The sequence below is a fragment of the Gopherus flavomarginatus genome, chromosome 11, assembly GCF_025201925.1.
Source record: "Gopherus flavomarginatus isolate rGopFla2 chromosome 11, rGopFla2.mat.asm, whole genome shotgun sequence".
Lineage (NCBI taxonomy): Eukaryota > Metazoa > Chordata > Testudines > Testudinidae > Gopherus > Gopherus flavomarginatus.
The window spans coordinates 18,994,912-19,009,741 of record NC_066627.1 but is presented as its reverse complement, the minus strand read 5'-3'; the positions used below and the strand labels follow the sequence as shown (position 1 = coordinate 19,009,741).

The window sequence follows — 14,830 nt, the reverse complement described above, 5'->3', positions numbered from 1 at the left end:
GTTGGTTATCTACCATAACACCCAAGCCCTTTTCAGAGTAACTGCTTTTGATGGTACAGTCCTCAATCCTCTATATGCAACCTACTTTCTTCCAGATATATGACATTGTGCATTAATTAGAATTAATTAATTAATTAATCAGAATGCCATGCAGTACCAAGTCAAATACCTCACAGAACTTTATGATATCAACACAGTTATCTTTATCAACTGATCTTGTAAATTCACCAAAAAATAAAAAATAGTATCAAGTCTGAAGTCTTCAAATCAAAATTTGAATCTCTCTCCAAGAGATGTGCTCTCATTCAACCAGAAGATATGAGTGTGATGCAAGAATCACTTGGGAAAATTCTCTAACCTGTGTTATGCAGGAGGTCAGACTAGATGATCACATTGGTCTCTTTTCTTGCCTTAAATTATATGAATTTTTATCAACCTTATTTATTCCCCTTTAGATAACCAATGGCTGGACTAGAGAAAGGAAACCATACACTCATTACAGAGTTCCTGCTTGTAGGATTTGAGACTCTTCCCAAGCTGCAGATAACCCTTTTTGTGGTGTTCTTCGTCATCTACCTAGCAACCATTGCTGGGAACCTTCTCCTCATTCTGACCGTATGGACTGATCACCACGTATACACCTCCATGTATTTCTTCCTCAGTAATTTATCCTTCCTGGAGACTGGCTATGTCTCCAATATCATCCCCAGGCTGCTAGTAAGTCTTGCAACAAGTGACAAGACCATTTCTCTCCTGGGCTGTTTCCTTCAGTGGTTTGTTTTTAGTTTTCTGGGAGCTACTGAGTGTTTTCTCCTGACTGGAATGTCCTATGACAGGTACTTGGCAATATGTGATCCACTGCATTATACAAGCAATATGAGCCCCAGGTTGTCCTTTCTGCTGGCCTTTGCTTCTTGGGCATTAGGCTTTGTGGCTCCTTCCTTCACAGTAATTATGGCATCCCTGTTGCCCTTCTGTGGTCCTCATGAGATCAACCACTTTTTCTGTGATTTAACAGCTGTGTTGAAGCTTCCATGTACCAGCACCAGCCTGATAGAGATAACAGCTCTTAATATCTGCCTCTTCTATATCAATGATCCCATTTGTCCTGACCATCATGTCCTACATCTATGTCATTCTGACCATCCTGAGAATCCTATCCACCACTGGGAGGAAAAAGACCTTTTCCACCTACTCCTCCCACCTCCTTGTGGTTTCAACATTCTACGGGGCTCTGATCATCATGTATGTGGCACTATCAGGAAACCAGTCTCTGGATATCAACAAAGTGTTGTCCTTGCTCTACATTGTGGTGACTCCCATGTTCAACCCCATTGTCTACAGCCTGAGGAAGCAGGAAGTGAAAGATGCCTTGAGGAGAGCTATCTGTAAAATGTGGCCCTCCATCAAAATGTAACTGACACTAAGTTTCTCTTTTTGAATGAACTTATAAGGGAGAAAAAGTTAGGAGTTAAATTTACATATCAGACAGTCCAACAATGTATTTTTTTCCTTCTTCCATGGTTTCGGTTGCTGTCTTAAATGTGATCTGAACATGGTCTAGAGAAGAGAGTTTTATTAATCATGCAGAATGAAGACCTAAATCTTTTTTGTAACTGTTCTTAGCTGAGATTTTAAAAGGGGCCTAGTGGAGTTAGGCACCCAACTCTTGTTGAAAGTCCACGCAATCGTCCTGTCTCCAACAATACCAGCTACTTCAGAGGAAAGAACCAATACCATGGTGATCATGGCTGGGATTCTTTTAAGATGTGACAAGTAATTAGGCACTCAAATTATTCTGACATTCAACCAGAATTTGAGACTTAGTCCTTTTAGCTTCCCTTGAAAATCCTAGGCCAAGTTTTCAATGTAGTGCACCTTACTGAGTTGTGGTCGGGGTAATCTCCCTTGAGCACTTGTTTCTTAACACTTAGATCTCTTGAACATCAAGTGCTGACAAGATAATGTGCATTTCTAAGAATCAGAGTCATACTTTCATGACAGGTCTCATGCCTGCTGCCGTCGATACATTAAAGAATCACGGGAATGTGATCAAGCCCATATATTTCAGATTCTTATGGAAACACCAGCCTCAATGGAAGCGGGCAAAGAAAGGTATTCCATTTCATGGAGGAGTTTTTGAGCTTCATTTCGACTAAGAGTAAATAACCGACAACATTAAAACTTCTCCATGAAGGGGGATGGAGATGTAACTCCAGGGCAGTCTAACCAGTTCTCAGCATGAGCTGCTGGTATCTCAAACACAAGTGAAATGATAATCAGTAATGCATGTACAAAATAAAATGAGTTGTTCAAACCCTTTTCAGGGTTGTGGGAAATCATGGGACGTTCACACAACAGGGGAATGTCAGACAATAGTGGTTTAATGGCAGTAAATGTTGAGATTCAAAGAGTTAATGTTTTATAATCATTAAAACAAATTGTCAACATAATGTCAAAATATATAAAGTCAGTATCCTTAAATCAAAAACTATTAAGTTCTCAAGCAGCATTTTTCTTACTTTGCCTAGCTGTAACTTTTCATAGAATTTCATAGAAATAACTTTTGGTTATTATTGATAGAAATATTTTTCATTGCTTTGTGTGTGCACATTGAAATCAATATTTGCCAACATTTACCAATAAAAATGTAATCCTTCCAAGGCCAATTATAATTAGAGCTGGTCAGGGAAAAAAAATCCCTGTGGGGAAAAATATTTTCTTTGAAATAATTCAAATTTTAATAGAAACACCAAAAGCCACCAAATAGATTTTGGTTTCCATTTTTGTTTTGTTTTATTTTTTTCCATAAACTCCCCAAATAATTTGATGAAAATGGATTTTCTTCCCCAAGAAAATTTCTGTTTTCTTGAAAACTTCTTTCATTCCAGGAAAGATTTCAACAGAAAGTTTTCAATGCACAGCAAGATTTTCAAAGGATCTAACTAGGGAGATAGGCACTTAGGAAGATTTCCAAAACTGCCAGAGTGAGTTAGTCACCTCATTGTTTACAACAGGAGATAGCTGCATAGTTTAGGTGCTTTTAAAACTCCCACCTTTGTAATTCTGACCTCATGTCTAGTCATGATGAACTCTGGTAAAACACAGATTCTAAGAGGCTCATTTCAGCCTTCTTGTTAGTTGAAATACTCACATCTGTAGCGAAACTACCACCATTGCGGTCTACACATTTTCTTGCCCAGTGTTTTCCTCAGGGGGCCTTCACCTTATTCTTCTTCAGGCTGTAGATCATGTGGTTTAGCATGGGCAAGAGGATGGTGTAGGTGAAAGATAGTAGCTTTTTGGTATCTGGGGAGTAGCTGGACTTAGGTCATAAGTAGGTCAAGCTGTCGTTACTATAGAAGAGAGTCACTACAATGAAGTGTGGAAAGCATGAAGGAAAGGCTTTTTGCCTGCTGCCTCCTGATGATTAGGCTAAGGGCCTATTTCTCAGTGAAGGCCTATTATCAGGTGATTCAAAAGCCCAGCAACATTTAACAATAATTTGTAGTAATAATGCTAAATTATATCACCTTTATTCAGAGCAGAAAATTTGAATTTAGTGAGAATGAGAAGTTTAGTCATTTAATGTTTAGTGCAACATTCTCTTTAACAGAAAAAGTGTTCTGAATGCAAGACGGACTAGTTGTGTTAGTATGGGAAGTTTGGCTATTGCAATATGTGTATCAGAGAAAGCAGATTATAAGTAATTATTCTGAGTGCAAAAAGGGAATTTATAGACTGTCAACACATCTAACTATAAAACAGTGTATGTTTGGGTTATTAATTGGATCGGACAGAATTGAGATTAGATTGCCTTGGGCTGCAGCCTTTGGTTCCATAAGGATTAGGTATTACAGGTCTCTCCTTTTTATGCACTATTCTTAAATAATAAAGATAACCAAGCTTGACTACTATTTTATAGTTACCTTCTAAGACTGGACCACTAATCAATTTTCTATCTAAAGGTAAGAGCCTGGATGGTGTAGATGATATGAATGTAAGAGACAAAGATGGGGGCAATAATAAAGAGACAAAGGGGAAAATAATAATAGAACCCATCAGGGCATACATCTGAGAAAAGCTTTAGCATGAGGGGGGAGGCTGTTGCTGAAATAATAGTGTTGATGTACTATACTTAATAGTCTGTAAGGCGTTTGACTTAATACCACACAACATTTTGTGGGTGTTGTAGTTCAGGTGCCTCACATTCTCATTTGACCAGAATTCCTGATCAGGACTACAATTCCCCTGTTACCCGTCTTGTAGATTCCCTCTGTGCACTGGTGTATCATGGGAGATGTAGTACAGCTTAGGTGCATGGCCCATAAAGGAAAACGGCGCATGAGGCAATTGAACTACAACTTCCACAAGTCACTGAGGAACAATATCCAAATTTAAATATTTCAGACTTCAGCTTAATATACTTGTTTGGGACTGAAATATGTCCAAATTTTTTATTTAAAAAATCAAAATTTTCTGCATAGAACAGACTCTTTTTGTGAAAACCTTTAATTGAAAACCCAGATTTCGCTGGAAAATTTTCAATAAACCTTACTTTTTTTTTGGTCAAAACTAGTACTGGAATAGATTTTCCAAATTTCCAAATTTCAGTTTAAATTAAAAACAACTGATAGAATTCTCTGTCTCTCTCTCTCCTTTCTTCTCTAGTGGGTCTGAATGAATGCTCCCCTGACAGCTAGCTGGGAGGGGGAGAGACTTTGGATGTGTTTATGTAAATACAGTTTGCTCCTGCATAGAGCGGTGTCAAAGTGATCATCTTTGGCAGGTGTTGGGTTACAAATCACCTTAGTAATGAATGCAGGGGTAGTGAAATATGTTTACCAATGTTGTAATTATTTTAGGAATACAGGGAAGCAGGTCTGTGCTTAACTTGTCCCAAATGTGGAAGTCACACTCAATTGTAAAAACCTCATTAAGCCAGGGACTTGAATGCCAGGGCCCTATGACAATAAAAAGGGGTGGGGATAGGTGTCTTAGATAGGAGGCTGCACCCCTGTGCCAAGGGTCCTCCCTGGACTGGTTTAACCAGTTCCTCACCACTCTTTAAAAAAAGAGCTAAGTGAGCTTCATTAGGAGTCTCTTTGTTATCTTAAATGCTCAATCAGAGTTGAAATCACTTGAGCTACTGTGTATGACATTGCACACTACAAGATTTTATGAAAATACACTACTCTAACTGGAATATGCTTCATGCAGAAGGTTTCTTGTAATGTATCATTACAAAGTGTATAATCTACTGATCATCCTATTTGTATAAATGTGCCACTCATATCTGAAAATAAAAATATACCTCTGAGAGCCTATTGTAATTATGCAAAGTGTGGGCCATTAATGGTGGTTTGGAATCTTGATGACTCCCATTAACTGGGATAATTGACTGCAGATGGCTGTTTTACCTGTAAGTCTTCCTGTATACTTGTGTGCTGGCAAGTGGGCAATGAAGTCTTACAGTAACATGTGATCATGTCACCTGAACTGGAATCCATCTTTAACCTGGTGCTTTTCCATTGGGGGGGACCCAGAGGGACAAAGAATTCCCGCCTTATGCAAAATATATATAAGTGGGTGGAACAGAGAAAAGGGAGAGCCATCATGAGGAATCCCCTGGCTACCACCTAAGCTGGAACAAGGGCTGTACCAGGGAAAAGGATTGTGCCCAGACTAGGAAAGCATCCAGTCTGTGAAAGAGATTTATTGAAACATCATTCAGGGTGAGATTTTTACCTGTACTCAGCTGCATTACTGTATTAGGCTTAGATTTGTGTGTTTTATTTTATTTTGCTTGATAATTCACTTTCTTGTCTCTGTTAGGGGTGACTCTAGGCACCAGCAAAGCAAGCACCTGCTTGGGGCAGCCCATTTGCAGGGGCGGCATGGGAGCTGAGAACCAACAGGGGGCTCCGGGAGCTGTAGTTCCTTGGTTAGCTCCTTGTCTATAGAGCCAGCCCTGGAGCAGGGAAAGAACTACATTTCCCAGCATTCCCTTGGCCACTACCAACTGGAAGGAAAGGAGGGGGACCTCATGCGGCAGCGTGCTGTGAGTGCTATGAATGGTAGAAGTACCATATTTTAACATTCAAAAAACAGGACACTCCAGGGGGAGGGAAGCCCCACCCTGCCATCATCCACTCCCTCCAACTGCCCTCCACAAAAACCCCAACCCATCCAACCCCCCCCCCCCGCTCCCTGTCCCCTGATTGCTCCCTCCCGGGACCCCTGCCCCTAACTGCCCCTTGGGACCCCACCCCCTGTCTAAGCCTCCCTTCTCCTTGTCCTCAACTGTCCCCTCCTGAGACCCTCCCCAACTTCTCCCCCAGGACCCCACCGCCTACCTGTCCCCTAACAAACCCCTGGCACTCCCATGCCTATCTAACCGCTGCTTTCCCCTGCCTGCGCCCCTGAACCTCTGACCCATCTAACCCCCCTTCTCCCTGCCCCTGACTGCCCCCCCGAACCTCCACCCCATCCAACCCCCCCTGCTCCCTCTCCTTGACTGCCCCCCCGGAACCCCCTCGCCCCTGGAGCCGGGGGGGAGTTGGATGGGTTGGGGTTTTTGTGGAGGGCAGTTGGAGGGAGTGGATGGTGGCAGGGTGGGGCTTCCTTCCCCCTGGAGTGTCCTGTTTTTTTAATGTTAAAATATGGTCTCCCCACCACTCTCCACTCACAGCAGGCAGCCGCATGAGGTCCCCCTCCCAGCGTGTCTGGCTCCGCGCAGCTCCAGACACGCTGCTGCATACATGCCTCCGTGCTCCCCTGTGGAGCCCACAGCCCCGCCCCCCCCCACACAGAGCACCTGCCTTCCAGATTTGAACACCTCAAAATTCAGGAGTGCTCAAGCTCAGTTTGGGCAGCTGTTACTTCATTTCTCCCAAATCAAATATACTGATCCACTGTAACTTGCTGTAGAAAAAGTAGGATAAAATTGAGCAAGAAATGCTTCCCATGGTTATTAGGACTGGAATTGCTATTTTCAACAGCCATTGCCTTTTTGTTTGTTTGTTTGTTTAAAAGGAAGACAGTGATATTGCATTGGCGTATTCCCCATAGAAAGAAAAAGTGGAACAAAAGAATAATAAAGGCACCTCAACTTTTCCTCATTTATGGAGGACAGTCTTATAATATGCATCCAGATATCCTCCAATCACACAAGCTGAAATTTGTTCCACTTTACTGCAGCTCTATAACCATATGGGACCCAGTCCTGTCTGTGTTCTGTGCACATCCAAAATTGCTGCTGAATGACCTGCCCTTGGAGCGAGTTACCAGTGACCCAGGGCTGCGGCGGAAGGAGGGTGCAGGTGTGGGGGGGGGAGAGCCCAGGGATGGGGCAGCAGAAGGTGTGGGGGGGCACTGGTGGGGGGAAGGGGAAAGCCCAGGACTATGGCAGCAGCCGGATGGGGGTAGGGCACTAGTGGGGGGGAAAGGGGGAGCCTAGCGCTAGGGCAGCAGGGGGTGTGGGTTGGTGGGAGGAAGAGCCAAGGGCTGGGGCAGCAGAGGGTGCGGAGGGGAGCCCAGAGCTGGGACGGGGTGTAGCCAAAAATTTTTTTGCTTGGGGCAGCAAAAAACCTAGAGCTGGCCCTGGTCTCTGTTACTACTTGGAACCACTTAAATCCTACTTTTGGTATTTAATAAAATCACTTTTTACTTATTAATTAACTCAGAGCATGTATTGATACCTGTGTGTGGGGGAGGGCAAACAGCTGTGCATATCTATCTATCAGTGTTATAGAGGGCAAACAATTTATGAGTTTACCCTGTGTAAGCTTTATACAGGATAAAACAAATTTATTTGAGTTTAGACCCCATTGGAAGTTGGGCATCTGAATGTTAAAGACAAAAACACTCCTGTGAGCTGCTTTCAGTTAAGTCTGCAGCTTTTGGGCAAGTAATTCAGACCCTGGGTCTGTGTTGGAGCAGATGGGTGTGTCTGGCTCAGCAAGAGAGGGTGCTGGGGTCCCGAGCTGGCAGGGAAAGCAGGGGCAGAAGTAGTTTTGGCATATCACTTGGCAGTTCCCAAGGGGCTTTCTGTGATCCAACCCGTCACACTGTGTTTCTGCCCAGAGCTGAAAATCACTGAGAGCTGAAATCACTCAAATTGGAGTGTTTCTGCCCAGCCTGCAAAGAGCTGAAAATCACTATGAGACTTATGTGCAGAGGTCACAGCAGAGAGGCAGATGGCAGCAGAAGGTGACTGACAATCAGCTGGTGAATGAAGAGCTGGTGAGGTGGCACAGTGAGCGAGTGGTTGGCAAGGTGCCCAGGCAGCACAGTGAGTGGCTGGTGGAGAGGTGCAGCAAGTGGCCAGCAGGGTGGCTGGCAGAGAGGGGCCATGGAGCAAGTAAGGTGTCTCCTTACTTCCACCCAGGATGGGAGGTGAACTCTGCAGATGCACCTACGAACTCTGGGTCTGCACTGACCAAGGACAGTAACTGTGAGTGGGGTGCAGAGAAGGGACAGGCACATTAAAGGGACTTTTGCGTTGCTGGACTTAAGAACCTGAAGGGAAAATGACACTGCCCAACTTATTTGGGGGTGGGTCTTTTGCTTAGGGTTTATGTTTATTAATCCTGTTTGTGGTGTTTTCCCAAATTAACATTGAGTTACTTCACTACTTTCATTAAAAGTTTCTTTTCTACACCAAGACTCTTTGCTTGCGAGTGGGGAAGTAATGCCTCTCAGAGGTGGTGTGTAATCTTCCTAGGTTACTGAGTGGAGGCTTGAGACGGTTGTGTGTTGTATCAATAGAAAGAAACGCCTAGATATTGAACCCGGCCCTGATTGCTGATGGATCTGCCTGGCAGAAGGAGTTTTATATATATATCTATATATATATATATTTTTCAGCAATCAGAAAATGTTATCGATTTTTTAAAAAATTTTCAAAATTTTGATAAACTAGTAAAAATTTCCCTGTGAAATATTTTACTGTTTTTACTGTTAGACAAAACCAACATCTTAAAACAAACCAAGAAACCAGTATATAGCCAGTGGAGATTATTTCATATGGCATGGGTTCAATACAGCCCTGAAAAGAAGTGACATCTAGGCAGTTTAGAGACACGATTGCAGACTGGAAGTCAGGACTTGTCTAGATGACTAGTTAGTGGGTGTCAAGCTGGGGTGAAAATGCAAAGCTCTGTGTATTAACCTTCAGTGTGGACCCTGCCACCATGCACTAACATTTCTCCAGTGTTCATTGACCTACTCCTGTTTCAAAAAAGAGTATAATAGAACACACTAGGGAAACTTTAGAGCTGAAAACCAGGGTCCACATGGACTGGGAGCTTATGGTACATTTTCATCCCAGCTTGCTGTGCACTAACTGTTCATTTGGACAAGCCCTTGGATTCTGATCTTGGTAACAGCAGTTTAAATCAGGAGTTTGTCACCATTAAGTGAAGCTGGAATCTGATCCGAGTTCCCTTCTTTGAAGGCTGACATTCTTAACAAACAGAATTGTGTTCATTTTATGATTTCAGTTCAAGCAGTCACCATAATATCAGAATTTCAGCTACCAAAAATATTCACCTCCTTATCAAAACACATTTCTTTGTGCAAAATTGTCTGGAGGGCCCCTTTCACCTCATTGTTCCTCAGGCTATAGATAATGGAATTTAACATTGTTGAGAAGACTGTAGAAAGAGAGAGCAGCTTCTTGGTATTTGTGGAGTAGATCGATTCGGGTCGGAGATAGGTCAAACTGGCCATGCCATAGAATAGAATCACCACAATGAAGTGAGAGGAGCAGGTGGAAAAGATTTTGGGCCTTCCTATGGCTGTTGGCATCTTTAGGATGGTGGAGATGATATGGACATAGGAAAAAAGGATAATCAGAAAGGGTGGAGAGGTAAGTATAGTGGAAGCAATTAATGCATACAAACAAAAAGGTAGGAGTCTGCACAGATGAACTCTAGAACTGGTGCATGCATCACAGAAGAAGTGGTTCAACTCACTGGACCCGCAGAATGGGAAACTAAACAACCATGTTGTTTGCAGAGTTCCCACGGGAATCCCTGAGATCCAAGAAGTCACTGCCAGCTTTTTACAAAATTTCTTGTTCATGATGGCGGTGTAATGCAACGGGCCATATATAGCTGCATAGCCATGGCGGACAGGAGGAAGGACTCTGTGATGCCAAAGAAGAAGAAATACATATGTGTCATGTCACCAGAGAAGTAGATGTCTTTATTCTTAGAGAGGAGCTTCATCGGCATCTTTGGTACAGTGACTAAATTGAATAAGATGTCCACAAAGGACAAGTTCTGGAGGAAGAAATACATGGGGCTTGACGGTAGTCTCATGCCATTTTTTTTAAAAAAAAAGCATTTATAATCTGGAGTCATGATAAAGAAAGATCTAGGAATAAATTCTGCCCTGTGTTTTTTCTTGAACAACATCAGAGCTTCTGTATATATGTAACTGAGAGCATAGCCTGGGTCTTCTTGAATTCGATCTGCTGGGGGGGTGGGGTTTGCTGTCTCCAGAATTCTAGTATAATGATAGGTTCTTTCAATTCCTCTTCAGAAATGTTTTTCTCCAGTTCCCAGTTCAAGTTAGACAACAGTCGGTATGGCTAAGACTTGGCAAAGATCCACTGTATCTCAAAACATCATCAAAATGCAGTGTCATGCTCGTTCCCTTTTACACCTCTTTAGGGTAATGATGGAGGAAAGGAGCAGATACCATCCAGAAGTATGTGTTCTGCATGAGAGAAAAAAAACTGAGAAATGGAGGGGAGGGGGACTATAGTTTTCATATGATTCCCACCATCAAACTTAATTCAGTTGATGTTGCTTAAATGCGTAACACACATCTTTGTCCCCCTCTCATACTTGCTCCACTTAAACGGAAAAGAGTCTACAACTGCTGACTGGCAGAGACACATGTAGAAATTAAATACTCTTCTTAATTTGTTTTCAAAAATTACAACATGCTACTAGGTTGACAAGTCAGGATTGCCAGTGTCAGGCCCTAGAAAGAAAAAACAAAAAAAGAAACAAACAACAACTCCCCACCCCAGAAAACCAGGATGGTGAAAAAACAAAAAAATAAAATAAATGATACAACCATAGAGCAATAGAATTCATGGCCTGAAGGGCCCATCAGATCATCTAGTGAGAACTCCTCTCTATCACAGGCCTGCAACACTAGCCATCACCTGCCCACCTAACCCAACAATGACTGGAGTCTGAAAAAAACATAAAATACAAAGAAAACAGTGAAACAAAACAGAAGAGGGGGGAAAGAGGTTCAGTGTTACAACACACACAGAAACATGCACACCCCCACACTACCCAGGCCCCACCCACACCCACGCACACCCACACACTCATCGGGAAGACAAGAGCCTTCTGAAGAATATGAAACACACAAAAATAAAGAGAATGACAAGGAAGACCAAGGACTAATCATAATAAAGAACAGTAAAAATGAAAACATGAAATAAAACACAAAGTAGACAATTTTTTCCCCATCAAATGAATAATTAAAAAAAAAACTAAAAGAGCCCAGCTGATGGAACAAGTCTCATTGTCTCATTGCTTCTTGTACTCCCCCTTTTGTCTCTCTGTCTCCATCTGTTGTCTCTTATCTTATATTGTAAGCTCTTTTTTGTTCTGAGCTTGTACAATACCTAGCACAATGGGGTCATGGTCATGGGCTAAGTCCTCAACCTATTATGGTGATACAAAGAAATAACAATAACAACAAGTGGGGCAGGATGTGGGAGTTGTTATTGGTTCGACATGCAGCCAACATAATCCCTTAACAAGAAAGAAATGATCAGTTCAGGTAAATTTGCTACTCTAACTCAACAGCTACACAGAGAGCTGTGCAGGACCTGAAATTTCTGTTTGGAAATTCTTGGGAGGTGGACAGCTGGTGGGAAGCCAGAGAAGCAGATTCAGAGCAAGCCTGGCTTATTACCATTGAAACCTTAGAAAGAATCAATATATTCCTGTAGAACAATTTGATTCTGTCAAATCAGCATTTCCTGTTGGAAGATGGTTCAGAGCAGGAAAGAGCTATAATTAATTTTAAACAGGAGGGAATAACTCAGGGCCTCTTGCTCCCATCCAGGACACTCTCCACTGGTCCACTCCAGATAAACCATCAGTGACTGCATCGCTGAAGCAAATCAGTTTTCAAAGGTACCTAAGGGAATGTGTCATCCAACTCCCATCGAAAGTCAATGAGACCTGGTTGACTGACTCCATCCGGTGCCTGTGAAAATCTCTGTCTAAATGTACAAGGAGCCTGATTCTTAGCTGTGTAGCTCAGGGCAGCTCGACTTATTTTCAGTTCCCATCATCTGGAGATTGAGATCACATGCTGCAATTTTTGGAGGCAGGAGGGGGATAAACATTCCTGTCCACCTAAAAGTTGTCATGCTTACTGTTAGGCAATCGATGTAAAACAAACAAATGGAAGTATTTTTTCACACAATACACAATCAACCTGTGGAACTCCTTGCCAGAAGATGTTGTGAAGGCCAAGACTATAACAGGGTTCAAAAAATAACTAGATAAGTTCATGGAGGGTAGGTCCATCAACAGCTATTAGCCAGGATGGACAGGGATGATGTCTCTAGTCTCTGTTTGCCAGAAGATGGGAATGGGCAACAGGGGATGACTCACTTGATGATTGCCTGTTCTGTTCATTCCCTCTCGGGCACCTGGCATTGACCACTGTCAGAAGACAGAATACTGGGCTAGATGGACCTTTGGTCTGACCACTGTTATGTTCTTATCTTCATCTGGAGGACAGTTTGGGGAAACAGCTGGAGAATAGCCAGATAAAGCAATTTCGAGTTAAAAGAAATATATTTAATCTTTTTTTAAACTTGTTTAAAAGTCCTCACTTTCTTTCTCATCTAGGCATGTGTCACAACAAGTTTGGTCTATACACACTATTTTTGCATGCATTGTTCTGCACTGACCAATCAATGGGATCTGGGCACATAAACCCATCAGGATTCTTTCAGAATTCCAGCCATCCACTTTACAAAAGTGCCTAGCACCATAGAATGAAATGTGATCACTTGTGCTACCAAATGAGTGGTAAAATTTGCAGGATCAGTCACTAAAGAATTGCTGCTCTCAGATATAGTTCTTCACTGTCAGAGGCTTAGAGCCTAATCTTTCAAAGTTGGAGTTTATGGCACTAAAAAGAAGAGAATTAATCCTTGATGGGAAAAATTATTCATCTGAACGAGAATTACTCATTGGATTAGGCCCAGACATTTATGACCATTGCAGACATTAATTATTATGATTAATAATAATAATTCAAGTAAAGAAGAAGATAGAGGCTTAGGAGGAATGTGCAGTGGCAGGGAAGCCAACGAAGAGATAGAGCAGAGAGCACAGTGTCTATATTGCTCAGGGCAGCTGGCACATCAGGAAGGATGAGAGTAAAGTAAGCTTCAATTGTATTTAGCTATAAAGAGGTTATTAGAGTCTTCAGTGAGGAGAAACCGGGTCCAAACTGGAGGCAGTTGGTTAAAGGTAAGGGAATAAAAGAGCTGTTGTTCCTGTTTCAATAGAGCGCAACAGCTGGGGAGTATCAATTTCACAAATAGTAATGAGACTGGTGAGGTCAGTTTCAGCTCCCTGCCCCTGGAGGAACCTGGAGGAAACTGGACAATTTTATGTGTCTAATGAGGTAAATCACTGGCAGTGGTGGGTGTCCATTTCTCATCTGAGTAGCATGGCAGGAACCATTACAAATGAATCCTAGTTCATTGGAAGGATTTAAATATCTCTAGACAATAACTCCCTTTACTGCAGCCCATGGACATCCTCACCCATGTCTGGAATTAGTAGTGGCGCCTCCACAGCAGAGCCACTTTACTTACCTTCAATAAATCCCCTTAAACCACAGCTGGGACTGCTGCTTCTGTGTCACCTTCTCTTTTTGTTTAGGGAATGACTCAGTAAACTGCTGTTTGACTTTCTTTACTCAAATTCACAGATATGGTCCCATGATTCCTGTGCCCATATAACTGGGGGGAAATTTTAGTGTTGGTGGGGCACCAAACTGCACCTTGTGCTTTTGATAATTTCCCCTGGTTTCCTTCTCTAGCTAATATTGATTTTAAATCAATGATTGTTCTCAGAGGTGTTTGCCTGCCTGCTTCCGTGCTTAACAGGACACAATTTTTAATACATTCATAGGACTATGCTATCCTAGCTTCACCTTCTCTATAAAAGCTGTTCTCAAGGAAATGTAGCAAAGCTGTAAATGCAGCCCTGTGTCAACTACTAGTGATGGACCACTTTCACATGTGGTGAAAATTATCATAGCTCCACTATAGCCATAGGGCCAGATTCCCAGCTGCTGTAGCCTAACATTGATCCACTGATGTTGTGCAGTTATTTTACGGCCTACATCATGAGAGAAACCTGAATAAAATCTAGTGATGAGAGCAGTTTGTTAGAAAAGAGTGAATAAATAGTGTTATTTTGTGCGACTGCAGAGGGGGAATGATCCAGTCTCATTTCTTCATGCTCACTGGGACCTCTGTGTAAGAATAATAATTAATCAGACACGGATGAATATTTATATTTATTTCTGGTTCTCATTTTGTTCTAGCCAAACCCTATTTTTTTGTTTACTCATTTAAATACTTTCCGCTCTACAATCAAATCTCTGGGTGGCCTTGAAAATCTTTTCAAAAGTACTTTTCAACAATTAAACCCAGTCAAATACCACAAGGTCAAACAACTCAGCAGCAATATATATCTGACAGAAACTGAGACCTCATCCCACCACACCCAGCTCCCAGAATCTCTCACCAGTGTTCCAC

General features: G+C 42.3%; 2 pseudogenes; one reads left to right on the top strand and one right to left on the bottom strand.

Annotated features, from left to right (window-relative positions):
* Positions 1-462: 462 nt before the first annotated feature.
* LOC127031294 (olfactory receptor 6X1-like) lies at positions 463-1,417 on the top strand (annotated as a pseudogene).
* A 1,794-nt stretch (positions 1,418-3,211) lies between these two features.
* On the bottom strand, positions 3,212-10,304 carry LOC127030947 (olfactory receptor 10A2-like; annotated as a pseudogene).
* Between the last annotated feature and the right edge of the window lie 4,526 nt (positions 10,305-14,830).